General features: G+C 51.0%; 9 non-coding genes across 9 annotated transcripts; all 9 read left to right on the top strand.

Moving 5' to 3' along the window:
• Window positions 1-1,426: 1,426 nt before the first annotated feature.
• On the top strand, window positions 1,427-1,590 carry LOC128481115 (U1 spliceosomal RNA). Its single transcript, XR_008350886.1, has one exon. It is a non-coding gene; the product is annotated as a U1 spliceosomal RNA (small nuclear RNA).
• A 2,245-nt stretch (window positions 1,591-3,835) lies between these two features.
• LOC128481029 (U1 spliceosomal RNA) lies at window positions 3,836-3,999 on the top strand. Its single transcript, XR_008350804.1, has one exon. It is a non-coding gene; the product is annotated as a U1 spliceosomal RNA (small nuclear RNA).
• Window positions 4,000-6,243: 2,244 nt separating this feature from the next.
• On the top strand, window positions 6,244-6,407 carry LOC128481030 (U1 spliceosomal RNA). Its single transcript, XR_008350805.1, has one exon. It is a non-coding gene; the product is annotated as a U1 spliceosomal RNA (small nuclear RNA).
• A 2,244-nt stretch (window positions 6,408-8,651) lies between these two features.
• Window positions 8,652-8,815, top strand: LOC128481031 (U1 spliceosomal RNA). Its single transcript, XR_008350806.1, has one exon. It is a non-coding gene; the product is annotated as a U1 spliceosomal RNA (small nuclear RNA).
• Window positions 8,816-11,060: 2,245 nt separating this feature from the next.
• LOC128481032 (U1 spliceosomal RNA) lies at window positions 11,061-11,224 on the top strand. The gene has a single exon (XR_008350807.1). It is a non-coding gene; the product is annotated as a U1 spliceosomal RNA (small nuclear RNA).
• A 2,244-nt stretch (window positions 11,225-13,468) lies between these two features.
• On the top strand, window positions 13,469-13,632 carry LOC128481033 (U1 spliceosomal RNA). Its single transcript, XR_008350808.1, has one exon. It is a non-coding gene; the product is annotated as a U1 spliceosomal RNA (small nuclear RNA).
• Window positions 13,633-15,879: 2,247 nt separating this feature from the next.
• LOC128481085 (U1 spliceosomal RNA) lies at window positions 15,880-16,043 on the top strand. The gene has a single exon (XR_008350858.1). It is a non-coding gene; the product is annotated as a U1 spliceosomal RNA (small nuclear RNA).
• A 2,246-nt stretch (window positions 16,044-18,289) lies between these two features.
• LOC128481034 (U1 spliceosomal RNA) lies at window positions 18,290-18,453 on the top strand. The gene has a single exon (XR_008350809.1). It is a non-coding gene; the product is annotated as a U1 spliceosomal RNA (small nuclear RNA).
• A 5,198-nt stretch (window positions 18,454-23,651) lies between these two features.
• Window positions 23,652-23,815, top strand: LOC128481035 (U1 spliceosomal RNA). The gene has a single exon (XR_008350810.1). It is a non-coding gene; the product is annotated as a U1 spliceosomal RNA (small nuclear RNA).
• The last annotated feature ends 3,816 nt before the right edge of the window (window positions 23,816-27,631 follow it).

The following is a 27,631-nucleotide window of genomic DNA, read 5'->3' on the forward strand; positions in this document are numbered from 1 at the left end:
AGCTGGGAAGGCAGACTGAACAAAGTCAAGCAGAGAACTGCGCTGCGGAGCCTCGGAAACCTTGCGATCGAGTAGTAAGTTCTGGTCCTGGGCAACGAGATTCTTCGCGTGCACCAGTATATGGATCAGGCATGCTACCCTTGGCCACAGTCAGTCAAGCCATCACCAGGACAGTTTTCGTCTTCCTCTGGAGCTCCAAAATGGACAGGGTAAAGCGCTCAGCCATGTACACGACCCCTTACCAAGCTGACAAAGGAGTGCCTGATATACCAAGCTTCTTGAGAGCATCCTTTGTGGGCAACTGTGTGTGTAGGACCTTGAAAGACACTTCTTGCTACCTCTTGGAAGGAGCCAGAAATGGGACAAGTGGGACAGCTCCATCCTTTACAACTGGCTCACACCCTGGCTTTACCAGGATGTTTAAAGGTTTGTGAAGGAACACCAGCTCGCAGTTAAACTAGACCTAGTGTGATCTACAAACTCATCAGAGCCAAGGACAAAATAGAGCATATTCCAGGGCTCCCGATGTCATGGCCGAGATAGTTTGGACTGATGTGGCATTGAGCAGACTGACCAATAGAAGCAAAGACATGGCATGGATAGCCATTAAGGGATGCCTCCCCCTAAGGATATTCATGCACGCTAGGGGGCTGTGCGGGTTCAGATAAATACCTCTAGGCGTCGAAACGTTGCCACTCTTTGTGTGTGGGCATTAAAACACCTCGCGACTTGAAGTGCTGAGCCTTCGTCGCTTTCTTTGCCAAATACATTATTGGCCTATCAAAAAAGACAGGGCTTAATACTCGTAGGAAGTCTCAGGTCGACGCATGACCATGTGAGGCTCCCAAGGGGGTGAACGATGGGTCCCCGGATCAATTCATTGGTTGCAAAGGAATCTCCTGCACTGGGAACCGTCAGGTAGCAGAGAGCATGGATGTGTGCAGGCTTCTCCCGAAGCTACAACGTTCTAAACCATCTCCAAATGTTTTAGCAGCAACGTATTTTGAGTGGCAGTACCCTTGCTAGAAAACCAGAGAGAAGATTGACCGCTTTCTCTCTGCTCAAAGGAATGGCTAAAAAGGAGCTCTCTAACCTCAATAGGCCCTTATAACGCTGTGAAGGGCTGGGCCGAGTCGGCAGAGCGCCCGTAGGATTCACTTCAAGGCGCTGCATGCTGTGTCGGTGATGGCCAGCGCTATAGTATGCAAATGTGCCTGTTGCAATGCACTCTGGGATTCCTCTTTTTGCGTCCACGGCTGAACACCGGAGGTTTTTTTCTGATCTTAAATAATAAGGAATTCTCTAGGTGCCGGCAGTTTGTCCAGAACAGCTTTTCTTAGCACAATGGAGTCCTGGAGAAAAAAAATCCCCTTAAGTTTGGCGAAAGGGTTCCAAGCAGCGCCCGCTCCTTATACCGTAACAACTCATACTTACCTGGCAGGGGAGACACTGTGATCATGAAGGCAGTTCTTTCAGGGCGAGGCTCATCCATTGCACTCCGGCTGTGCTGACCCCTGCGATTTCCCCAAATGCGGGAAACTCGACTGCATAATTTGTGGTAGTGGGGGACTGCGTTCGCGCTTTCCCCTGATTATTTTGTACAATGACAGAGTTTGATGTTTTCCATGCGCATGCTAGGGCGATATGGCTGATTCTTCTCAGGGCGTATGGTGCAACCATCACGACAACCGACAGATGGCAGTGGAAAATTTTCTTGCCCGTGCCGAGGAAACTTGCTGCTTCCTGTGGCCATTTAGTTTCAGGGGTCGTGGAGGGGGTTCTGCACCTGCTTGTTCTAGGAATTTGGGTTTGGGCGCTTCTTTCTGTTACTTCTTGTTGCTTTTCTTTTTCTTCTGTATGGAGCAGCCGTCAGGATAACCCATAGACGGCAGCAGAATATCTCCAGTGTCCCGGCCTAGAGGAGGAAACTTCACTACATCTGTTTAGACTACATGTCTTTTAGCACACAGGTTTGGTTTGGAACCCTGGAAAACGAAAGCAAGCACTCTCACCCGTTCCCGGTTTGTTCTGGGGTCAGACGAGGCTCTCCTCTTTCACCTCTCGTTTTCGTCTGTTGCAACGAGCTGTTTGTGGACTGCATCAGACAGGACCCTGAGATAAGATGGATCCTCCATGCCAGGAGGAAGAAACAGGACAGAGACATAAAGACCTTACTCTACAAGGATGATGTCACTGTTTTCTGCACAGATCGTCAGTAGGTGAGAGCACTCGGCCAGATGCGTGAGGACTTTGGCAAAGCTTCAGACGCAAAGGTCAGCTAAGGGAAGTCAGAAAGCGTGCTCTGTGGACATTGGGAGCTCTCTTCCGACCCGCGGCATTTCACCATCGCTACAGACGTCCTCAAGACTCCAGGGGTCTGGTTAGGCGGAGATGGTGCGGCCCTGAAAAGCTGGGAAGGCAGACTGAACAAAGTCAAGCAGAGAACTGCGCTGCAGAGCCTCGGAAACCTTGCGATCGAGTAGTAAGTTCTGGTCCTGGGCAACGAGATTCTTCGCGTGCACCAGTATATGGATCAGGCATGCTACCCTTGGCCACAGTCAGTCAAGCCATCACCAGGACAGTTTTCGTCTTCCTCTGGAGCTCCAAAATGGACAGGGTAAAGCGCTCAGCCATGTACACGACCCCTTACCAAGCTGACAAAGGAGTGCCTGATATACCAAGCTTCTTGAGAGCATCCTTTGTGGGCAACTGTGTGTGTAGGACCTTGAAAGACACTTCTTGCTACCTCTTGGAAGGAGCCAGAAATGGGACAAGTGGGACAGCTCCATCCTTTACAACTGGCACACACCCTGGCTTTACCAGGATGTTTAAAGGTTTGTGAAGGAACACCAGCTCGCAGGTAAACTAGACCTAGTGTGATCTACAAACTCATCAGAGCCAAGGACAAAATGGAGCATATTCCAGGGCTCCCCGATGTCATGGCCGAGATAGTTTGGACTGATGTGGCATTGAGCAGACTGACCAATAGAAGCAAAGACATGGCATGGATAGCCATTAAGGGATGCCTCCCCCTAAGGATATTCATGCACGCTAGGGGGCTGTGCGGGTTCAGATAAATACCTCTAGGCGTCGAAACGTTGCCACTCTTTGTGTGTGGGCATTAAAACACCTCGCGACTTGAAGTGCTGAGCCTTCGTCGCTTTCTTTGCCAAATACATTATTGGCCTATCAAAAAAGACAGGGCTTAATACTCGTAGGAAGTCTCAGGTCGACGCATGACCATGTGAGGCTCCCAAGGGGGTGAACGATGGGTCCCCGGATCAATTCATTGGTTGCAAAGGAATCTCCTGCACTGGGAACCGTCAGGTAGCAGAGAGCATGGATGTGTGCAGGCTTCTCCCGAAGCTACAACGTTCTAAACCATCTCCAAATGTTTTAGCAGCAACGTATTTTGAGTGGCAGTACCCTTGCTAGAAAACCAGAGAGAAGATTGACCGCTTTCTCTCTGCTCAAAGGAATGGCTAAAAAGGAGCTCTCTAACCTCAATAGGCCCTTATAACGCTGTGAAGGGCTGGGCCGAGTCGGCAGAGCGCCCGTAGGATTCACTTCAAGGCGCTGCATGCTGTGTCGGTGATGGCCAGCGCTATAGTATGCAAATGTGCCTGTTGCAATGCACTCTGGGATTCCTCATTTTGCGTCCACGGCTGAACACCGGAGGTTTTTTTCTGATCTTAAATAATAAGGAATTCTCTAGGTGCCGGCAGTTTGTCCAGAACAGCTTTTCTTAGCACAATGGAGTCCTGGAGAAAAAAAATCCCCTTAAGTTTGGCGAAAGGGTTCCAAGCAGCGCCCCCTCCTTTTACCATAACAACTCATACTTACCTGGCAGGGGAGACACTGTGATCATGAAGGCAGTTCTCCCAGGGCGAGGCTCATCCATTGCACTCCGGCTGTGCTGACCCCTGCGATTTCCCCAAATGCGGGAAACTCGACTGCATAATTTGTGGTAGTGGGGGACTGCGTTCGCGCTTTCCCCTGATTATTTTGTACAATGACAGAGTTTGATGTTTTCCATGCGCATGCTAGGGCGATATGGCTGATTCTTCTCAGGGCGTATGGTGCAACCATCACGACAACCGATAAATGGCAGTGGAAAATTTTCTTGCCCGTGCCGAGGAACTTGCTGCTTCCTGTGGCCATTTGGTTTCAGGGGTCGTGGAGGGGGTTCTGCACCTGCTTGTTCTAGGAATTTGGGTTTGGGCGCTTCTTTCTGTTACTTCTTGTTGCTTTTCTTTTTCTTCTGTATGGAGCAGCCGTCAGGATAACCCATAGACGGCAGCAGAATATCTCCAGTGTCCCGGCCTAGAGGAGGAAACTTCACTACATCTGTTTAGACTACATGTCTTTTAGCACACAGGTTTGGTTTGGAACCCTGGAAAACGAAAGCAAGCACTCTCACCCGTTCCCGGTTTGTTCTGGGGTCAGACGAGGCTCTCCTCTTTCACCTCTCGTTTTCGTCTGTTGCAACGAGCTGTTTGTGGACTGCATCAGACAGGACCCTGAGATAAGATGGATCCTCCATGCCAGGAGGAAGAAACAGGACAGAGACATAAAGACCTTACTCTACAAGGATGATGTCACTGTTTTCTGCACAGATCGTCAGTAGGTGAGAGCACTCGGCCAGATGCGTGAGGACTTTGGCAAAGCTTCAGACGCAAAGGTCAGCTAAGGGAAGTCAGAAAGCGTGCTCTGTGGACATTGGGAGCTCTCTTCCGACCCGCGGCCTTTCACCATCGCTACAGACGTCCTCAAGACTCCAGGGGTCTGGTTAGGCGGAGATGGTGCGGCCCTGAAAAGCTGGGAAGGCAGACTGAACAAAGTCAAGCAGAGAACTGCGCTGCGGAGCCTCGGAAACCTTGCGATCGAGTAGTAAGTTCTGGTCCTGGGCAACGAGATTCTTCGCGTGCACCAATATATGGATCAGGCATGCTACCCTTGGCCACAGTCAGTCAAGCCATCACCAGGACAGTTTTCGTCTTCCTCTGGAGCTCCAAAATGGACAGGGTAAAGCGCTCAGCCATGTACACGACCCCTTACCAAGCTGACAAAGGAGTGCCTGATATACCAAGCTTCTTGAGAGCATCCTTTGTGGGCAACTGTGTGTGTAGGACCTTGAAAGACACTTCTTGCTACCTCTTGGAAGGAGCCAGAAATGGGACAAGTGGGACAGCTCCATCCTTTACAACTGGCACACACCCTGGCTTTACCAGGATGTTTAAAGGTTTGTGAAGGAACACCAGCTCGCAGGTAAACTAGACCTAGTGTGATCTACAAACTCATCAGAGCCAAGGACAAAATGGAGCATATTCCAGGGCTCCCCGATGTCATGGCCGAGATAGTTTGGACTGATGTGGCATTGAGCAGACTGACCAATAGAAGCAAAGACATGGCATGGATAGCCATTAAGGGATGCCTCCCCCTAAGGATATTCATGCACGCTAGGGGGCTGTGCGGGTTCAGATAAATACCTCTAGGCGTCGAAACGTTGCCACTCTTTGTGTGTGGGCATTAAAACACCTCGCGACTTGAAGTGCTGAGCCTTCGTCGCTTTCTTTGCCAAATACATTATTGGCCTATCAAAAAAGACAGGGCTTAATACTCGTAGGAAGTCTCAGGTCGACGCATGACCATGTGAGGCTCCCAAGGGGGTGAACGATGGGTCCCCGGATCAATTCATTGGTTGCAAAGGAATCTCCTGCACTGGGAACCGTCAGGTAGCAGAGAGCATGGATGTGTGCAGGCTTCTCCCGAAGCTACAACGTTCTAAACCATCTCCAAATGTTTTAGCAGCAACGTATTTTGAGTGGCAGTACCCTTGCTAGAAAACCAGAGAGAAGATTGACCGCTTTCTCTCTGCTCAAAGGAATGGCTAAAAAGGAGCTCTCTAACCTCAATAGGCCCTTATAACGCTGTGAAGGGCTGGGCCGAGTCGGCAGAGCGCCCGTAGGATTCACTTCAAGGCGCTGCATGCTGTGTCGGTGATGGCCAGCGCTATAGTATGCAAATGTGCCTGTTGCAATGCACTCTGGGATTCCTCATTTTGCGTCCACGGCTGAACACCGGAGGTTTTTTTCTGATCTTAAATAATAAGGAATTCTCTAGGTGCCGGCAGTTTGTCCAGAACAGCTTTTCTTAGCACAATGGAGTCCTGGAGAAAAAAAATCCCCTTAAGTTTGGCGAAAGGGTTCCAAGCAGCGCCCCCTCCTTTTACCATAACAACTCATACTTACCTGGCAGGGGAGACACTGTGATCATGAAGGCAGTTCTCCCAGGGCGAGGCTCATCCATTGCACTCCGGCTGTGCTGACCCCTGCGATTTCCCCAAATGCGGGAAACTCGACTGCATAATTTGTGGTAGTGGGGGACTGCGTTCGCGCTTTCCCCTGATTATTTTGTACAATGACAGAGTTTGATGTTTTCCATGCGCATGCTAGGGCGATATGGCTGATTCTTCTCAGGGCGTATGGTGCAACCGTCACGACAACCGATAGATGGCAGTGGAAAATTTTCTTGCCCGTGCCGAGGAAACTTGCTGCTTCCTGTGGCCATTTGGTTTCAGGGGTCGTGGAGGGGGTTCTGCACCTGCTTGTTCTAGGAATTTGGGTTTGGGCGCTTCTTTCTGTTACTTCTTGTTGCTTTTCTTTTTCTTCTGTATGGAGCAGCCGTCAGGATAACCCATAGACGGCAGCAGAATATCTCCAGTGTCCCGGCCTAGAGGAGGAAACTTCACTACATCTGTTTAGACTACATGTCTTTTAGCACACAGGTTTGGTTTGGAACCCTGGAAAACGAAAGCAAGCACTCTCACCCGTTCCCGGTTTGTTCTGGGGTCAGACGAGGCTCTCCTCTTTCACCTCTCGTTTTCGTCTGTTGCAACGAGCTGTTTGTGGACTGCATCAGACAGGACCCTGAGATAAGATGGATCCTCCATGCCAGGAGGAAGAAACAGGACAGAGACATAAAGACCTTACTCTACAAGGATGATGTCACTGTTTTCTGCACAGATCGTCAGTAGGTGAGAGCACTCGGCCAGATGCGTGAGGACTTTGGCAAAGCTTCAGACGCAAAGGTCAGCTAAGGGAAGTCAGAAAGCGTGCTCTGTGGACATTGGGAGCTCTCTTCCGACCCGCGGCATTTCACCATCGCTACAGACGTCCTCAAGACTCCAGGCGTCTGGTTAGGCGGAGATGGTGCGGCCCTGAAAAGCTGGGAAGGCAGACTGAACAAAGTCAAGCAGAGAACTGCGCTGCGGAGCCTCGGAAACCTTGCGATCGAGTAGTAAGTTCTGGTCCTGGGCAACGAGATTCTTCGCGTGCACCAGTATATGGATCAGGCATGCTACCCTTGGCCACAGTCAGTCAAGCCATCACCAGGACAGTTTTCGTCTTCCTCTGGAGCTCCAAAATGGACAGGGTAAAGCGCTCAGCCATGTACACGACCCCTTACCAAGCTGACAAAGGAGTGCCTGATATACCAAGCTTCTTGAGAGCATCCTTTGTGGGCAACTGTGTGTGTAGGACCTTGAAAGACACTTCTTGCTACCTCTTGGAAGGAGCCAGAAATGGGACAAGTGGGACAGCTCCATCCTTTACAACTGGCTCACACCCTGGCTTTACCAGGATGTTTAAAGGTTTGTGAAGGAACACCAGCTCGCAGTTAAACTAGACCTAGTGTGATCTACAAACTCATCAGAGCCAAGGACAAAATAGAGCATATTCCAGGGCTCCCGATGTCATGGCCGAGATAGTTTGGACTGATGTGGCATTGAGCAGACTGACCAATAGAAGCAAAGACATGGCATGGATAGCCATTAAGGGATGCCTCCCCCTAAGGATATTCATGCACGCTAGGGGGCTGTGCGGGTTCAGATAAATACCTCTAGGCGTCGAAACGTTGCCACTCTTTGTGTGTGGGCATTAAAACACCTCGCGACTTGAAGTGCTGAGCCTTCGTCGCTTTCTTTGCCAAATACATTATTGGCCTATCAAAAAAGACAGGGCTTAATACTCGTAGGAAGTCTCAGGTCGACGCATGACCATGTGAGGCTCCCAAGGGGGTGAACGATGGGTCCCCGGATCAATTCATTGGTTGCAAAGGAATCTCCTGCACTGGGAACCGTCAGGTAGCAGAGAGCATGGATGTGTGCAGGCTTCTCCCGAAGCTACAACGTTCTAAACCATCTCCAAATGTTTTAGCAGCAACGTATTTTGAGTGGCAGTACCCTTGCTAGAAAACCAGAGAGAAGATTGACCGCTTTCTCTCTGCTCAAAGGAATGGCTAAAAAGGAGCTCTCTAACCTCAATAGGCCCTTATAACGCTGTGAAGGGCTGGGCCGAGTCGGCAGAGCGCCCGTAGGATTCACTTCAAGGCGCTGCATGCTGTGTCGGTGATGGCCAGCGCTATAGTATGCAAATGTGCCTGTTGCAATGCACTCTGGGATTCCTCTTTTTGCGTCCACGGCTGAACACCGGAGGTTTTTTTCTGATCTTAAATAATAAGGAATTCTCTAGGTGCCGGCAGTTTGTCCAGAACAGCTTTTCTTAGCACAATGGAGTCCTGGAGAAAAAAAATCCCCTTAAGTTTGGCGAAAGGGTTCCAAGCAGCGCCCGCTCCTTATACCGTAACAACTCATACTTACCTGGCAGGGGAGACACTGTGATCATGAAGGCAGTTCTCCCAGGGCGAGGCTCATCCATTGCACTCCGGCTGTGCTGACCCCTGCGATTTCCCCAAATGCGGGAAACTCGACTGCATAATTTGTGGTAGTGGGGGACTGCGTTCGCGCTTTCCCCTGATTATTTTGTACAATGACAGAGTTTGATGTTTTCCATGCGCATGCTAGGGCGATATGGCTGATTCTTCTCAGGGCGTATGGTGCAACCATCACGACAACCGACAGATGGCAGTGGAAAATTTTCTTGCCCGTGCCGAGGAAACTTGCTGCTTCCTGTGGCCATTTAGTTTCAGGGGTCGTGGAGGGGGTTCTGCACCTGCTTGTTCTAGGAATTTGGGTTTGGGCGCTTCTTTCTGTTACTTCTTGTTGCTTTTCTTTTTCTTCTGTATGGAGCAGCCGTCAGGATAACCCATAGACGGCAGCAGAATATCTCCAGTGTCCCGGCCTAGAGGAGGAAACTTCACTACATCTGTTTAGACTACATGTCTTTTAGCACACAGGTTTGGTTTGGAACCCTGGAAAACGAAAGCAAGCACTCTCACCCGTTCCCGGTTTGTTCTGGGGTCAGACGAGGCTCTCCTCTTTCACCTCTCGTTTTCGTCTGTTGCAACGAGCTGTTTGTGGACTGCATCAGACAGGACCCTGAGATAAGATGGATCCTCCATGCCAGGAGGAAGAAACAGGACAGAGACATAAAGACCTTACTCTACAAGGATGATGTCACTGTTTTCTGCACAGATCGTCAGTAGGTGAGAGCACTCGGCCAGATGCGTGAGGACTTTGGCAAAGCTTCAGACGCAAAGGTCAGCTAAGGGAAGTCAGAAAGCGTGCTCTGTGGACATTGGGAGCTCTCTTCCGACCCGCGGCCTTTCACCATCGCTACAGACGTCCTCAAGACTCCAGGGGTCTGGTTAGGCGGAGATGGTGCGGCCCTGAAAAGCTGGGAAGGCAGACTGAACAAAGTCAAGCAGAGAACTGCGCTGCGGAGCCTCGGAAACCTTGCGATCGAGTAGTAAGTTCTGGTCCTGGGCAACGAGATTCTTCGCGTGCACCAGTATATGGATCAGGCATGCTACCCTTGGCCACAGTCAGTCAAGCCATCACCAGGACAGTTTTCGTCTTCCTCTGGAGCTCCAAAATGGACAGGGTAAAGCGCTCAGCCATGTACACGACCCCTTACCAAGCTGACAAAGGAGTGCCTGATATACCAAGCTTCTTGAGAGCATCCTTTGTGGGCAACTGTGTGTGTAGGACCTTGAAAGACACTTCTTGCTACCTCTTGGAAGGAGCCAGAAATGGGACAAGTGGGACAGCTCCATCCTTTACAACTGGCACACACCCTGGCTTTACCAGGATGTTTAAAGGTTTGTGAAGGAACACCAGCTCGCAGGTAAACTAGACCTAGTGTGATCTACAAACTCATCAGAGCCAAGGACAAAATGGAGCATATTCCAGGGCTCCCCGATGTCATGGCCGAGATAGTTTGGACTGATGTGGCATTGAGCAGACTGACCAATAGAAGCAAAGACATGGCATGGATAGCCATTAAGGGATGCCTCCCCCTAAGGATATTCATGCACGCTAGGGGGCTGTGCGGGTTCAGATAAATACCTCTAGGCGTCGAAACGTTGCCACTCTTTGTGTGTGGGCATTAAAACACCTCGCGACTTGAAGTGCTGAGCCTTCGTCGCTTTCTTTGCCAAATACATTATTGGCCTATCAAAAAAGACAGGGCTTAATACTCGTAGGAAGTCTCAGGTCGACGCATGACCATGTGAGGCTCCCAAGGGGGTGAACGATGGGTCCCCGGATCAATTCATTGGTTGCAAAGGAATCTCCTGCACTGGGAACCGTCAGGTAGCAGAGAGCATGGATGTGTGCAGGCTTCTCCCGAAGCTACAACGTTCTAAACCATCTCCAAATGTTTTAGCAGCAACGTATTTTGAGTGGCAGTACCCTTGCTAGAAAACCAGAGAGAAGATTGACCGCTTTCTCTCTGCTCAAAGGAATGGCTAAAAAGGAGCTCTCTAACCTCAATAGGCCCTTATAACGCTGTGAAGGGCTGGGCCGAGTCGGCAGAGCGCCCGTAGGATTCACTTCAAGGCGCTGCATGCTGTGTCGGTGATGGCCAGCGCTATAGTATGCAAATGTGCCTGTTGCAATGCACTCTGGGATTCCTCATTTTGCGTCCACGGCTGAACACCGGAGGTTTTTTTCTGATCTTAAATAATAAGGAATTCTCTAGGTGCCGGCAGTTTGTCCAGAACAGCTTTTCTTAGCACAATGGAGTCCTGGAGAAAAAAAATCCCCTTAAGTTTGGCGAAAGGGTTCCAAGCAGCGCCCCCTCCTTTTACCATAACAACTCATACTTACCTGGCAGGGGAGACACTGTGATCATGAAGGCAGTTCTCCCAGGGCGAGGCTCATCCATTGCACTCCGGCTGTGCTGACCCCTGCGATTTCCCCAAATGCGGGAAACTCGACTGCATAATTTGTGGTAGTGGGGGACTGCGTTCGCGCTTTCCCCTGATTATTTTGTACAATGACAGAGTTTGATGTTTTCCATGCGCATGCTAGGGCGATATGGCTGATTCTTCTCAGGGCGTATGGTGCAACCGTCACGACAACCGATAGATGGCAGTGGAAAATTTTCTTGCCCGTGCCGAGGAAACTTGCTGCTTCCTGTGGCCATTTGGTTTCAGGGGTCGTGGAGGGGGTTCTGCACCTGCTTGTTCTAGGAATTTGGGTTTGGGCGCTTCTTTCTGTTACTTCTTGTTGCTTTTCTTTTTCTTCTGTATGGAGCAGCCGTCAGGATAACCCATAGACGGCAGCAGAATATCTCCAGTGTCCCGGCCTAGAGGAGGAAACTTCACTACATCTGTTTAGACTACATGTCTTTTAGCACACAGGTTTGGTTTGGAACCCTGGAAAACGAAAGCAAGCACTCTCACCCGTTCCCGGTTTGTTCTGGGGTCAGACGAGGCTCTCCTCTTTCACCTCTCGTTTTCGTCTGTTGCAACGAGCTGTTTGTGGACTGCATCAGACAGGACCCTGAGATAAGATGGATCCTCCATGCCAGGAGGAAGAAACAGGACAGAGACATAAAGACCTTACTCTACAAGGATGATGTCACTGTTTTCTGCACAGATCGTCAGTAGGTGAGAGCACTCGGCCAGATGCGTGAGGACTTTGGCAAAGCTTCAGACGCAAAGGTCAGCTAAGGGAAGTCAGAAAGCGTGCTCTGTGGACATTGGGAGCTCTCTTCCGACCCGCGGCATTTCACCATCGCTACAGACGTCCTCAAGACTCCAGGCGTCTGGTTAGGCGGAGATGGTGCGGCCCTGAAAAGCTGGGAAGGCAGACTGAACAAAGTCAAGCAGAGAACTGCGCTGCGGAGCCTCGGAAACCTTGCGATCGAGTAGTAAGTTCTGGTCCTGGGCAACGAGATTCTTCGCGTGCACCAGTATATGGATCAGGCATGCTACCCTTGGCCACAGTCAGTCAAGCCATCACCAGGACAGTTTTCGTCTTCCTCTGGAGCTCCAAAATGGACAGGGTAAAGCGCTCAGCCATGTACACGACCCCTTACCAAGCTGACAAAGGAGTGCCTGATATACCAAGCTTCTTGAGAGCATCCTTTGTGGGCAACTGTGTGTGTAGGACCTTGAAAGACACTTCTTGCTACCTCTTGGAAGGAGCCAGAAATGGGACAAGTGGGACAGCTCCATCCTTTACAACTGGCACACACCCTGGCTTTACCAGGATGTTTAAAGGTTTGTGAAGGAACACCAGCTCGCAGTTAAACTAGACCTAGTGTGATCTACAAACTCATCAGAGCCAAGGACAAAATAGAGCATATTCCAGGGCTCCCGATGTCATGGCCGAGATAGTTTGGACTGATGTGGCATTGAGCAGACTGACCAATAGAAGCAAAGACATGGCATGGATAGCCATTAAGGGATGCCTCCCCCTAAGGATATTCATGCACGCTAGGGGGCTGTGCGGGTTCAGATAAATACCTCTAGGCGTCGAAACGTTGCCACTCTTTGTGTGTGGGCATTAAAACACCTCGCGACTTGAAGTGCTGAGCCTTCGTCGCTTTCTTTGCCAAATACATTATTGGCCTATCAAAAAAGACAGGGCTTAATACTCGTAGGAAGTCTCAGGTCGACGCATGACCATGTGAGGCTCCCAAGGGGGTGAACGATGGGTCCCCGGATCAATTCATTGGTTGCAAAGGAATCTCCTGCACTGGGAACCGTCAGGTAGCAGAGAGCATGGATGTGTGCAGGCTTCTCCCGAAGCTACAACGTTCTAAACCATCTCCAAATGTTTTAGCAGCAACGTATTTTGAGTGGCAGTACCCTTGCTAGAAAACCAGAGAGAAGATTGACCGCTTTCTCTCTGCTCAAAGGAATGGCTAAAAAGGAGCTCTCTAACCTCAATAGGCCCTTATAACGCTGTGAAGGGCTGGGCCGAGTCGGCAGAGCGCCCGTAGGATTCACTTCAAGGCGCTGCATGCTGTGTCGGTGATGGCCAGCGCTATAGTATGCAAATGTGCCTGTTGCAATGCACTCTGGGATTCCTCTTTTTGCGTCCACGGCTGAACACCGGAGGTTTTTTTCTGATCTTAAATAATAAGGAATTCTCTAGGTGCCGGCAGTTTGTCCAGAACAGCTTTTCTTAGCACAATGGAGTCCTGGAGAAAAAAAATCCCCTTAAGTTTGGCGAAAGGGTTCCAAGCAGCGCCCGCTCCTTATACCGTAACAACTCATACTTACCTGGCAGGGGAGACACTGTGATCATGAAGGCAGTTCTCCCAGGGCGAGGCTCATCCATTGCACTCCGGCTGTGCTGACCCCTGCGATTTCCCCAAATGCGGGAAACTCGACTGCATAATTTGTGGTAGTGGGGGACTGCGTTCGCGCTTTCCCCTGATTATTTTGTACAATGACAGAGTTTGATGTTTTCCATGCGCATGCTAGGGCGATATGGCTGATTCTTCTCAGGGCGTATGGTGCAACCATCACGACAACCGACAGATGGCAGTGGAAAATTTTCTTGCCCGTGCCGAGGAAACTTGCTGCTTCCTGTGGCCATTTAGTTTCAGGGGTCGTGGAGGGGGTTCTGCACCTGCTTGTTCTAGGAATTTGGGTTTGGGCGCTTCTTTCTGTTACTTCTTGTTGCTTTTCTTTTTCTTCTGTATGGAGCAGCCGTCAGGATAACCCATAGACGGCAGCAGAATATCTCCAGTGTCCCGGCCTAGAGGAGGAAACTTCACTACATCTGTTTAGACTACATGTCTTTTAGCACACAGGTTTGGTTTGGAACCCTGGAAAACGAAAGCAAACACTCTCACCCGTTCCCGGTTTGTTCTGGGGTCAGACGAGGCTCTCCTCTTTCACCTCTCGTTTTCGTCTGTTGCAACGAGCTGTTTGTGGACTGCATCAGACAGGACCCTGAGATAAGATGGATCCTCCATGCCAGGAGGAAGAAACAGGACAGAGACATAAAGACCTTACTCTACAAGGATGATGTCACTGTTTTCTGCACAGATCGTCAGTAGGTGAGAGCACTCGGCCAGATGCGTGAGGACTTTGGCAAAGCTTCAGACGCAAAGGTCAGCTAAGGGAAGTCAGAAAGCGTGCTCTGTGGACATTGGGAGCTCACTTCCGACCCGCGGCATTTCACCATCGCTACAGACGTCCTCAAGACTCCAGGGGTCTGGTTAGGCGGAGATGGTGCGGCCCTGAAAAGCTGGGAAGGCAGACTGAACAAAGTCAAGCAGAGAACTGCGCTGCGGAGCCTCGAAAAACCTTGCGATCGAGTAGTAAGTTCTGGTCCTGGGCAACGAGATTCTTCGCGTGCACCAGTATATGGATCAGGCATGCTACCCTTGGCCACAGTCAGTCAAGCCATCACCAGGACAGTTTTCGTCTTCCTCTGGAGCTCCAAAATGGACAGGGTAAAGCGCTCAGCCATGTACACGACCCCTTACCAAGCTGACAAAGGAGTGCCTGATATACCAAGCTTCTTGAGAGCATCCTTTGTGGGCAACTGTGTGTGTAGGACCTTGAAAGACACTTCTTGCTACCTCTTGGAAGGAGCCAGAAATGGGACAAGTGGGACAGCTCCATCCTTTACAACTGGCACACACCCTGGCTTTACCAGGATGTTTAAAGGTTTGTGAAGGAACACCAGCTCGCAGTTAAACTAGACCTAGTGTGATCTACAAACTCATGAGAGCCAAGGACAAAATGGAGCATATTCCAGGGCTCCCCGATGTCATGGCCGAGATAGTTTGGACTGATGTGGCATTGAGCAGACTGACCAATAGAAGCAAAGACATGGCATGGATAGCCATTAAGGGATGCCTCCCCCTAAGGATATTCATGCACGCTAGGGGGCTGTGCGGGTTCAGATAAATACCTCTAGGCGTCGAAACGTTGCCACTCTTTGTGTGTGGGCATTAAAACACCTCGCTACTTGAAGTGCTGAGCCTTCGTCGCTTTCTTTGCCAAATACATTATTGGCCTATCAAAAAAGACAGGGCTTAATACTCGTAGGAAGTCTCAGGTCGACGCATGACCATGTGAGGCTCCCAAGGGGGTGAACGATGGGTCCCCGGATCAATTCATTGGTTGCAAAGGAATCTCCTGCACTGGGAACCGTCAGGTAGCAGAGAGCATGGATGTGTGCAGGCTTCTCCCGAAGCTACAACGTTCTAAACCATCTCCAAATGTTTTAGCAGCAACGTATTTTGAGTGGCAGTACCCTTGCTAGAAAACCAGAGAGAAGATTGACCGCTTTCTCTCTGCTCAAAGGAATGGCTAAAAAGGAGCTCTCTAACCTCAATAGGCCCTTATAACGCTGTGAAGGGCTGGGCCGAGTCGGCAGAGCGCCCGTAGGATTCACTTCAAGGCGCTGCATGCTGTGTCGGTGATGGTCAGCGCTATAGTATGCAAATGTGCCTGTTGCAATGCACTCTGGGATTCCTCATTTTGCGTCCACGGCTGAACACCGGAGGTTTTTTTTCTGATCTTAAATAATAAGGAATTCTCAAGGTGCCGGCAGTTTGTCCAGAACAGCTTTTCTTAGCACAATGGAGTCCTGGAGAAAAAAAATCCCCTTAAGTTTGGCGAAAGGGTTCCAAGCAGCGCCCCCTCCTTTTACCATAACAACTCATACTTACCTGGCAGGGGAGACACTGTGATCATGAAGGCAGTTCTCCCAGGGCGAGGCTCATCCATTGCACTCTGGCTGTGTTGACCCCTGCGATTTCCCCAAATGCGGGAAACTCGACTGCATAATTTGTGGTAGTGGGGGACTGCGTTCGCGCTTTCCCCTGATTATTTTGTACAATGATAGAATTCAATGTTTTCCATGCGCATGCTAGGGCGATATGGCTGATTCTTCTCAGGGCGTATGGTGCAACCATCACGACAACCGATAGATGGCAGTGGAAAATTTTCTTGCCCGTGCCGAGGAAACTTGCTGCTTCCTGTGGCCGTTTGGTTTCAGGGGTCGTGGAGGGGGTTCTGCACCTGCTTGTTCTAGGAATTTGGGTTTGGGCGCTTCTTTCTGTTACTTCTTGTTGCTTTTCTTTTTCTTCTGTATGGAGCAGCCGTCAGGATAACCCATAGACGGCAGCAGAATATCTCCAGTGTCCCGGCCTAGAGGAGGAAACTTCACTACATCTGTTTAGACTACATGTCTTTTAGCACACAGGTTTGGTTTGGAACCCTGGAAAACGAAAGCAAACACTCTCACCCGTTCCCGGTTTGTTCTGGGGTCAGACGAGGCTCTCCTCTTTCACCTCTCGTTTTCGTCTGTTGCAACGAGCTGTTTGTGGACTGCATCAGACAGGACCCTGAGATAAGATGGATCCTCCATGCCAGGAGGAAGAAACAGGACAGAGACATAAAGACCTTACTCTACAAGGATGATGTCACTGTTTTCTGCACAGATCGTCAGTAGGTGAGAGCACTCGGCCAGATGCGTGAGGACTTTGGCAAAGCTTCAGACGCAAAGGTCAGCTAAGGGAAGTCAGAAAGCGTGCTCTGTGGACATTGGGAGCTCACTTCCGACCCGCGGCATTTCACCATCGCTACAGACGTCCTCAAGACTCCAGGGGTCTGGTTAGGCGGAGATGGTGCGGCCCTGAAAAGCTGGGAAGGCAGACTGAACAAAGTCAAGCAGAGAACTGCGCTGCGGAGCCTCGAAAAACCTTGCGATCGAGTAGTAAGTTCTGGTCCTGGGCAACGAGATTCTTCGCGTGCACCAGTATATGGATCAGGCATGCTACCCTTGGCCACAGTCAGTCAAGCCATCACCAGGACAGTTTTCGTCTTCCTCTGGAGCTCCAAAATGGACAGGGTAAAGCGCTCAGCCATGTACACGACCCCTTACCAAGCTGACAAAGGAGTGCCTGATATACCAAGCTTCTTGAGAGCATCCTTTGTGGGCAACTGTGTGTGTAGGACCTTGAAAGACACTTCTTGCTACCTCTTGGAAGGAGCCAGAAATGGGACAAGTGGGACAGCTCCATCCTTTACAACTGGCACACACCCTGGCTTTACCAGGATGTTTAAAGGTTTGTGAAGGAACACCAGCTCGCAGTTAAACTAGACCTAGTGTGATCTACAAACTCATGAGAGCCAAGGACAAAATGGAGCATATTCCAGGGCTCCCCGATGTCATGGCCGAGATAGTTTGGACTGATGTGGCATTGAGCAGACTGACCAATAGAAGCAAAGACATGGCATGGATAGCCATTAAGGGATGCCTCCCCCTAAGGATATTCATGCACGCTAGGGGGCTGTGCGGGTTCAGATAAATACCTCTAGGCGTCGAAACGTTGCCACTCTTTGTGTGTGGGCATTAAAACACCTCGCTACTTGAAGTGCTGAGCCTTCGTCGCTTTCTTTGCCAAATACATTATTGGCCTATCAAAAAAGACAGGGCTTAATACTCGTAGGAAGTCTCGGGTCGACGCATGACCATGTGAGGCTCCCAAGGGGGTGAACGATGGGTCCCCGGATCAATTCATTGGTTGCAAAGGAATCTCCTGCACTGGGAACCGTCAGGTAGCAGAGAGCATGGATGTGTGCAGGCTTCTCCCGAAGCTACAACGTTCTAAACCATCTCCAAATGTTTTAGCAGCAACGTATTTTGAGTGGCAGTACCCTTGCTAGAAAACCAGAGAGAAGATTGACCGCTTTCTCTCTGCTCAAAGGAATGGCTAAAAAGGAGCTCTCTAACCTCAATAGGCCCTTATAACGCTGTGAAGGGCTGGGCCGAGTCGGCAGAGCGCCCGTAGGATTCACTTCAAGGCGCTGCATGCTGTGTCGGTGATGGTCAGCGCTATAGTATGCAAATGTGCCTGTTGCAATGCACTCTGGGATTCCTCATTTTGCGTCCACGGCTGAACACCGGAGGTTTTTTTCTGATCTTAAATAATAAGGAATTCTCTAGGTGCCGGCAGTTTGTCCAGAACAGCTTTTCTTAGCACAATGGAGTCCTGGAGAAAAAAAATCCCCTTAAGTTTGGCGAAAGGGTTCCAAGCAGCGCCCCCTCCTTTTACCATAACAACTCATACTTACCTGGCAGGGGAGACACTGTGATCATGAAGGCAGTTCTCCCAGGGCGAGGCTCATCCATTGCACTCCGGCTGTGCTGACCCCTGCGATTTCCCCAAATGCGGGAAACTCGACTGCATAATTTGTGGTAGTGGGGGACTGCGTTCGCGCTTTCCCCTGATTATTTTGTACAATGATAGAATTCAATGTTTTCCATGCGCATGCTAGGGCGATATGGCTGATTCTTCTCAGGGCGTATGGTGCAACCATCACGACAACCGATAGATGGCAGTGGAAAATTTTCTTGCCCATGCCGAGGAAACTTGCTGCTTCCTGTGGCCGTTTGGTTTCAGGGGTCGTGGAGGGGGTTAGGCACCTGCTTGTTCTAGGAATTTGGGTTTGGGCGCTTCTTTCTGTTACTTCTTGTTGCTTTTCTTTTTCTTCTGTATGGAGCAGCCGTCAGGATAACCCATAGACGGCAGCAGAATATCTCCAGTGTCCCGGCCTAGAGGAGGAAACTTCAGTACATCTGTTTAGACTACATGTCTTTTAGCACACAGGTTTGGTTTGGAACCCTGGAAAACGAAAGCAAACACTCTCACCCGTTCCCGGTTTGTTCTGGGGTCAGACGAGGCTCTCCTCTTTCACCTCTCGTTTTCGTCTGTTGCAACGAGCTGTTTGTGGACTGCATCAGACAGGACCCTGAGATAAGATGGATCCTCCATGCCAGGAGGAAGAAACAGGACAGAGACATAAAGACCTTACTCTACAAGGATGATGTCACTGTTTTCTGCACAGATCATCAGTAGGTGAGAGCACTCGGCCAGATGCGTGAGGACTTTGGCAAAGCTTCAGACGCAAAGGTCAGCTAAGGGAAGTCAGAAAGCGTGCTCTGTGGACATTGGGAGCTCTCTTCCGACCCGCGGCATTTCACCATCGCTACAGACGTCCTCAAGACTCCAGGGGTCTGGTTAGGCGGAGATGGTGCGGCCCTGAAAAGCTGGGAAGGCAGACTGAACAAAGTCAAGCAGAGAACTGCGCTGCGGAGCCTCGGAAACCTTGCGATCGAGTAGTAAGTTCTGGTCCTGGGCAACGAGATTCTTCGCGTGCACCAGTATATGGATCAGGCATGCTACCCTTGGCCACAGTCAGTCAAGCCATCATCAGGACAGTTTTCGTCTTCCTCTGGAGCTCCAAAATGGACAGGGTAAAGCGCTCAGCCATGTACACGACCCCTTACCAAGCTGACAAAGGAGTGCCTGATATACCAAGCTTCTTGAGAGCATCCTTTGTGGGCAACTGTGTGTGTAGGACCTTGAAAGACACTTCTTGCTACCTCTTGGAAGGAGCCAGAAATGGGACAAGTGGGACAGCTCCATCCTTTACAACTGGCACACACCCTGGCTTTACCAGGATGTTTAAAGGTTTGTGAAGGAACACCAGCTCGCAGTTAAACTAGACCTAGTGTAATCTACAAACTCATCAGAGCCAAGGACAAAATGGAGCATATTCCAGAGCTCCCCGATGTCATGGCCGAGATAGTTTGGACTGATGTGGCATTGAGCAGACTGACCAATAGAAGCAAAGACATGGCATGGATAGCCATTAAGGGATGCCTCCCCCTAAGGATATTCATGCACGCTAGGGGGCTGTGCGGGTTCAGATAAATACCTCTAGGCGTCGAAACGTTGCCACTCTTTGTGTGTGGGCATTAAAACACCTCGCGACTTGAAGTGCTGAGCCTTCGTCGCTTTCTTTGCCAAATACATTATTGGCCTATCAAAAAAGACAGGGCTTAATACTCGTAGGAAGTCTCAGGTCGACGCATGACCATGTGAGGCTCCCAAGGGGGTGAACGATGGGTCCCCGGATCAATTCATTGGTTGCAAAGGAATCTCCTGCACTGGGAACCGTCAGGTAGCAGAGAGCATGGATGTGTGCAGGCTTCTCCCGAAGCTACAACGTTCTAAACCATCTCCAAATTTTTTGTATTTAAGTTTATTATACAAAACTGGTTATGGTAAAACAGACATAAACCTGTTTTAGCAGGAATACATAGGACAGTAATATTAGCACAGATAGACGATAAGCAGTACTGCGACGCAGCGCAGGGCAATACACGTTACAGTACGACTTCAGTTTACGGAAAGCTCAGTAGAAGCAGTGTACAATTACATTCCCAGACGTGGCACATATGGTTAGCACTTAGTGGAACATAACCTGGGGAAATGGGGGGGGAAAGGGGGCCGAGGAGAACGGGGCTAGTCTTCAGCCTCTAGACTGTCCTTGAGAGAGTAGTCTCTCAGCAGGCTGTGGATAAGCCTGCGGCAGTCACGGACTGTGACCTGCTCCCTCCTCAGCACCAGGCGGTTCCTGGCAAACCATAAAGCGTCCTTTACGCAGCACATGAGGCGCCAAGCATCCTCAATGGCGCTCTCCGTGTGTGTCCCTGGGAAAAGTCCGTAAAGTACCGAATGGTAGGACAGGTACTTTCTCTCGATAGAGTCCTTGAGATCCAGCTCCAGGGCTCTGAACAAGGCCTGTGCAAACGGGCACTGCCAGAACAAGTGGAGGGAAGTCTCCTCCTCCACAATGCACTGTGGGCAGTGTCTATATCTGCACAGCCCCCTGGCATGCATAAATGTCCTTAGGGGGAGGCCTCCCTGAATGGCCATCCATGCCATGTCTTTATGTCTGTTGGTTAGCCTGCTCGACGACACGTTAGCCCAGACAGTCTTGGCTGTGGCGTCGGGGAGCCCTGGGATGTTCTCGATAGTGTCTTTGGCTCTGATGAACTTGTGGATCACACGGGGTAACCACAGGTCTGGTTTAACTCCCTCCAGTTGGTGTTCCCTTACAAATTTGCCCACGTCCGAGTAGAACCAGGGCATGGTCCAATTGTAAGGGACGGAGCTGTCCCACTTTTCCCATTTGAGCTGCCTCCACAGGGGCAGCAGGAAGAAGCGAGACATGGAGTTTCCAGCAGAGCCTTTCACTACGTCTCTGAGAGTCCTGCGCACGCAGTTGCACACAAAGAAGGTCCTCAGCATGGTGGGGATGTCAGGCACTCCTTTGCCTCCCTTGCCGGGTTCTTTGTACATCACTGCGCGCTTTACTCTGTCCATTTTGGAGCCCCAGATGAAGTGGAAAACTGCTCGGTTGATGGCTCGGTGAATGGTGACCAGCAAGGGCCACGCCTGAGCCACGTACTGCAGCACGGGAAGAATCTCGTTGCGCAGCACCAGCACTTTCCCTTCGATGGTAAGGTCTCTGAGGCTCCACAGCCCAAATTTCTGCTTTACCTTGTTGAGTCTCTCCTCCCAGCTTTTCAGGGCCGCGCCGTCTCTGCCGAACCAGACTCCCAGGATCTTTAGGAAGTCGGTTTTGACGGGAAACGGGATCGGCTCAGAAGTCGGGTCCCACTGCCCGAACAGCATGGTCTCCGACTTCCCGCAGTTGACCTTTGCGCCTGAAGCCCGGCTGAAGTCCTCGCACGTCTGGACGAGCGCTCTCACCGACCGGCGATCTGCGCAGAAGATGGTCACGTCGTCCATGTAGAGCGAGCACTTTATCTCTTTCTTGTCTCTGCCCGGCGCGGTGGTCCCTCTGATCTCTGGATTTCGTCTGATGCACTCGGCGAAGAGCTCTATACAACAGACAAAAAGAAGAGGTGAAAGAGGGCAGCCTTGTCTGACCCCAGAGAGGACAGGGAAGGGGTCAGTCTTCCAGCCGTTCACCAGCACCGAGCTGCGGATATCAAGGTACATCAGGTTAGCGTAAGAACAGAACATCTCCCCCAGCCCAAACCTCCGCAGTACCTGACCCATAAAACCATGAGACAGCCGATCAAATGCCTTCTCTTGGTCTAGGGTGACCAGAGCGGCACGGACATTGCGGTCCTTGATGTAGTAGATCGTGTCCCTGATGAGGGCCAGGCTGTCCGCGATCCGGCGCCCTGGGATGCCGCAGGTCTGGTCGGGGTGGACGATCTGCCCGATGACTTTCTTTAACCTGGTGGCTAGTACCTTGGCGAGGATCTTGTAGTCCACGTTCAGGAGAGAGATGGGACGCCAATTTTTCAGGTCGCATCTCTCCCCCTTCCGCTTATACAGGATCGTGATCATTCCCTCTCTCAGCGTGGGGGGCATCCTGCCTTCCACCACCATCTCCTCGTACAGGTCGAGGAGGTCCGGGCCAATGAGGTCCCACAGCGTTGTGTACAACTCGGCTGGGAGGCCGTCACTGCCCGGTGTCCTGCCCTTCCTGAAGGATTTGGCGGCAGAGTGCAGCTCCTCCAGCGTCAAGGGGGCGTCCATGGCTGCGCGACCTGCGGGATCAATGGTGTTAGTGATACCTGACAGGAACCGTTCAGCAGCCTCCGGGTCTGTGTCTTTGGGGGAGTAGAGATCTCGATAGTAGTCGACGACCACTCTCTGGACCTCCTCCTTCCCCTGTCGTACCACACCTTCGCTGTCTCTCATTTCCGTCAGGGGCGTGTGAGCGGAGTGGAGCTTCCTGAAAAAGAAAGAGTTACATTTCTCACCCTTCTCCAGGTTCTCCACTTTGGAACGGAAGACGATTTGCTTGGATTCCTCCTCAAAGTGCCTTTTCAGGCCCTCCTTGGTCTCCTCCAGCTCCTCGTCCACGTCCCATCCGCACTGTTGGAGGTCCAACAGGGACTGCAGCTTGCGCTGCAGCCGTCTGAATTTCCTCTTCCTCTCACACGCCTGGAGTCTTCCTTTAGCCTGAAAGAAAGAGCGCAGCTTTACTTTAGTAAACTCCCACCACTGGGCTACAGTGGGGAACAGATACTTGGTACTGACACAATCAGAATATACATTACGCAGCTCATCCACGATTTCCTGCCTCTCTAACAGGGCACAGTTCAGCTTCCAGGAGCCTGGACCGGGAGGAAACCCTTTGACCATCTCCAAATGTTTTAGCAGCAACGTATTTTGAGTGGCAGTACCCTTGCTAGAAAACCAGAGAGAAGATTGACCGCTTTCTCTCTGCTCAAAGGAATGGCTAAAAAGGAGCTCTCTAACCTCAATAGGCCCTTATAACGCTGTGAAGGGCTGGGCCGAGTCGGCAGAGCGCCCGTAGGATTCACTTCAAGGCGCTGCATGCTGTGTCGGTGATGGTCAGCGCTATAGTATGCAAATGTGCCTGTTGCAATGCACTCTGGGATTCCTCATTTTGCGTCCACGGCTGAACACCGGAGGTTTTTTTCTGATCTTAAATAATAAGGAATTCTCTAGGTGCCGGCAGTTTGTCCAGAACAGCTTTTCTTAGCACAATGGAGTCCTGGAGAAAAAAAATCCCCTTAAGTTTGGCGAAAGGGTTCCAAGCAGCGCCCCCTCCTTTTACCATAACAACTCATACTTACCTGGCAGGGGAGACACTGTGATCATGAAGGCAGTTCTCCCAGGGCGAGGCTCATCCATTGCACTCCGGCTGTGCTGACCCCTGCGATTTCCCCAAATGCGGGAAACTCGACTGCATAATTTGTGGTAGTGGGGGACTGCGTTCGCGCTTTCCCCTGATTATTTTGTACAATGATAGAATTCAATGTTTTCCATGCGCATGCTAGGGCGATATGGCTGATTCTTCTCAGGGCGTATGGTGCAACCATCACGACAACCGATAGATGGCAGTGGAAAATTTTCTTGCCCATGCCGAGGAAACTTGCTGGTTCCTGTGGCCGTTTGGTTTCAGGGGTCGTGGAGGGGGTTAGGCACCTGCTTGTTCTAGGAATTTGGGTTTGGGCGCTTCTTTCTGTTACTTCTTGTTGCTTTTCTTTTTCTTCTGTATGGAGCAGCCGTCAGGATAACCCATAGACGGCAGCAGAATATCTCCAGTGTCCCGGCCTAGAGGAGGAAACTTCAGTACATCTGTTTAGACTACATGTCTTTTAGCACACAGGTTTGGTTTGGAACCCTGGAAAACGAAAGCAAACACTCTCACCCGTTCCCGGTTTGTTCTGGGGTCAGACGAGGCTCTCCTCTTTCACCTCTCGTTTTCGTCTGTTGCAACGAGCTGTTTGTGGACTGCATCAGACAGGACCCTGAGATAAGATGGATCCTCCATGCCAGGAGGAAGAAACAGGACAGAGACATAAAGACCTTACTCTACAAGGATGATGTCACTGTTTTCTGCACAGATCATCAGTAGGTGAGAGCACTCGGCCAGATGCGTGAGGACTTTGGCAAAGCTTCAGACGCAAAGGTCAGCTAAGGGAAGTCAGAAAGCGTGCTCTGTGGACATTGGGAGCTCTCTTCCGACCCGCGGCATTTCACCATCGCTACAGACGTCCTCAAGACTCCAGGGGTCTGGTTAGGCGGAGATGGTGCGGCCCTGAAAAGCTGGGAAGGCAGACTGAACAAAGTCAAGCAGAGAACTGCGCTGCGGAGCCTCGGAAACCTTGCGATCGAGTAGTAAGTTCTGGTCCTGGGCAACGAGATTCTTCGCGTGCACCAGTATATGGATCAGGCATGCTACCCTTGGCCACAGTCAGTCAAGCCATCATCAGGACAGTTTTCGTCTTCCTCTGGAGCTCCAAAATGGACAGGGTAAAGCGCTCAGCCATGTACACGACCCCTTACCAAGCTGACAAAGGAGTGCCTGATATACCAAGCTTCTTGAGAGCATCCTTTGTGGGCAACTGTGTGTGTAGGACCTTGAAAGACACTTCTTGCTACCTCTTGGAAGGAGCCAGAAATGGGACAAGTGGGACAGCTCCATCCTTTACAACTGGCACACACCCTGGCTTTACCAGGATGTTTAAAGGTTTGTGAAGGAACACCAGCTCGCAGTTAAACTAGACCTAGTGTAATCTACAAACTCATCAGAGCCAAGGACAAAATGGAGCATATTCCAGAGCTCCCCGATGTCATGGCCGAGATAGTTTGGACTGATGTGGCATTGAGCAGACTGACCAATAGAAGCAAAGACATGGCATGGATAGCCATTAAGGGATGCCTCCCCCTAAGGATATTCATGCACGCTAGGGGGCTGTGCGGGTTCAGATAAATACCTCTAGGCGTCGAAACGTTGCCACTCTTTGTGTGTGGGCATTAAAACACCTCGCGACTTGAAGTGCTGAGCCTTCGTCGCTTTCTTTGCCAAATACATTATTGGCCTATCAAAAAAGACAGGGCTTAATACTCGTAGGAAGTCTCAGGTCGACGCATGACCATGTGAGGCTCCCAAGGGGGTGAACGATGGGTCCCCGGATCAATTCATTGGTTGCAAAGGAATCTCCTGCACTGGGAACCGTCAGGTAGCAGAGAGCATGGATGTGTGCAGGCTTCTCCCGAAGCTACAACGTTCTAAACCATCTCCAAATTTTTTGTATTTAAGTTTATTATACAAAACTGGTTATGGTAAAACAGACATAAACCTGTTTTAGCAGGAATACATAGGACAGTAATATTAGCACAGATAGACGATAAGCAGTACTGCGACGCAGCGCAGGGCAATACACGTTACAGTACGACTTCAGTTTACGGAAAGCTCAGTAGAAGCAGTGTACAATTACATTCCCAGACGTGGCACATATGGTTAGCACTTAGTGGAACATAACCTGGGGAAATGGGGGGGGAAAGGGGGCCGAGGAGAACGGGGCTAGTCTTCAGCCTCTAGACTGTCCTTGAGAGAGTAGTCTCTCAGCAGGCTGTGGATAAGCCTGCGGCAGTCACGGACTGTGACCTGCTCCCTCCTCAGCACCAGGCGGTTCCTGGCAAACCATAAAGCGTCCTTTACGCAGCACATGAGGCGCCAAGCATCCTCAATGGCGCTCTCCGTGTGTGTCCCTGGGAAAAGTCCGTAAAGTACCGAATGGTAGGACAGGTACTTTCTCTCGATAGAGTCCTTGAGATCCAGCTCCAGGGCTCTGAACAAGGCCTGTGCAAACGGGCACTGCCAGAACAAGTGGAGGGAAGTCTCCTCCTCCACAATGCACTGTGGGCAGTGTCTATATCTGCACAGCCCCCTGGCATGCATAAATGTCCTTAGGGGGAGGCCTCCCTGAATGGCCATCCATGCCATGTCTTTATGTCTGTTGGTTAGCCTGCTCGACGACACGTTAGCCCAGACAGTCTTGGCTGTGGCGTCGGGGAGCCCTGGGATGTTCTCGATAGTGTCTTTGGCTCTGATGAACTTGTGGATCACACGGGGTAACCACAGGTCTGGTTTAACTCCCTCCAGTTGGTGTTCCCTTACAAATTTGCCCACGTCCGAGTAGAACCAGGGCATGGTCCAATTGTAAGGGACGGAGCTGTCCCACTTTTCCCATTTGAGCTGCCTCCACAGGGGCAGCAGGAAGAAGCGAGACATGGAGTTTCCAGCAGAGCCTTTCACTACGTCTCTGAGAGTCCTGCGCACGCAGTTGCACACAAAGAAGGTCCTCAGCATGGTGGGGATGTCAGGCACTCCTTTGCCTCCCTTGCCGGGTTCTTTGTACATCACTGCGCGCTTTACTCTGTCCATTTTGGAGCCCCAGATGAAGTGGAAAACTGCTCGGTTGATGGCTCGGTGAATGGTGACCAGCAAGGGCCACGCCTGAGCCACGTACTGCAGCACGGGAAGAATCTCGTTGCGCAGCACCAGCACTTTCCCTTCGATGGTAAGGTCTCTGAGGCTCCACAGCCCAAATTTCTGCTTTACCTTGTTGAGTCTCTCCTCCCAGCTTTTCAGGGCCGCGCCGTCTCTGCCGAACCAGACTCCCAGGATCTTTAGGAAGTCGGTTTTGACGGGAAACGGGATCGGCTCAGAAGTCGGGTCCCACTGCCCGAACAGCATGGTCTCCGACTTCCCGCAGTTGACCTTTGCGCCTGAAGCCCGGCTGAAGTCCTCGCACGTCTGGACGAGCGCTCTCACCGACCGGCGATCTGCGCAGAAGATGGTCACGTCGTCCATGTAGAGCGAGCACTTTATCTCTTTCTTGTCTCTGCCCGGCGCGGTGGTCCCTCTGATCTCTGGATTTCGTCTGATGCACTCGGCGAAGAGCTCTATACAACAGACAAAAAGAAGAGGTGAAAGAGGGCAGCCTTGTCTGACCCCAGAGAGGACAGGGAAGGGGTCAGTCTTCCAGCCGTTCACCAGCACCGAGCTGCGGATATCAAGGTACATCAGGTTAGCGTAAGAACAGAACATCTCCCCCAGCCCAAACCTCCGCAGTACCTGACCCATAAAACCATGAGACAGCCGATCAAATGCCTTCTCTTGGTCTAGGGTGACCAGAGCGGCACGGACATTGCGGTCCTTGATGTAGTAGATCGTGTCCCTGATGAGGGCCAGGCTGTCCGCGATCCGGCGCCCTGGGATGCCGCAGGTCTGGTCGGGGTGGACGATCTGCCCG

Source organism: Spea bombifrons, chromosome 2, assembly GCF_027358695.1.
Source record: "Spea bombifrons isolate aSpeBom1 chromosome 2, aSpeBom1.2.pri, whole genome shotgun sequence".
NCBI classification, from domain to species: domain Eukaryota; kingdom Metazoa; phylum Chordata; class Amphibia; order Anura; family Pelobatidae; genus Spea; species Spea bombifrons.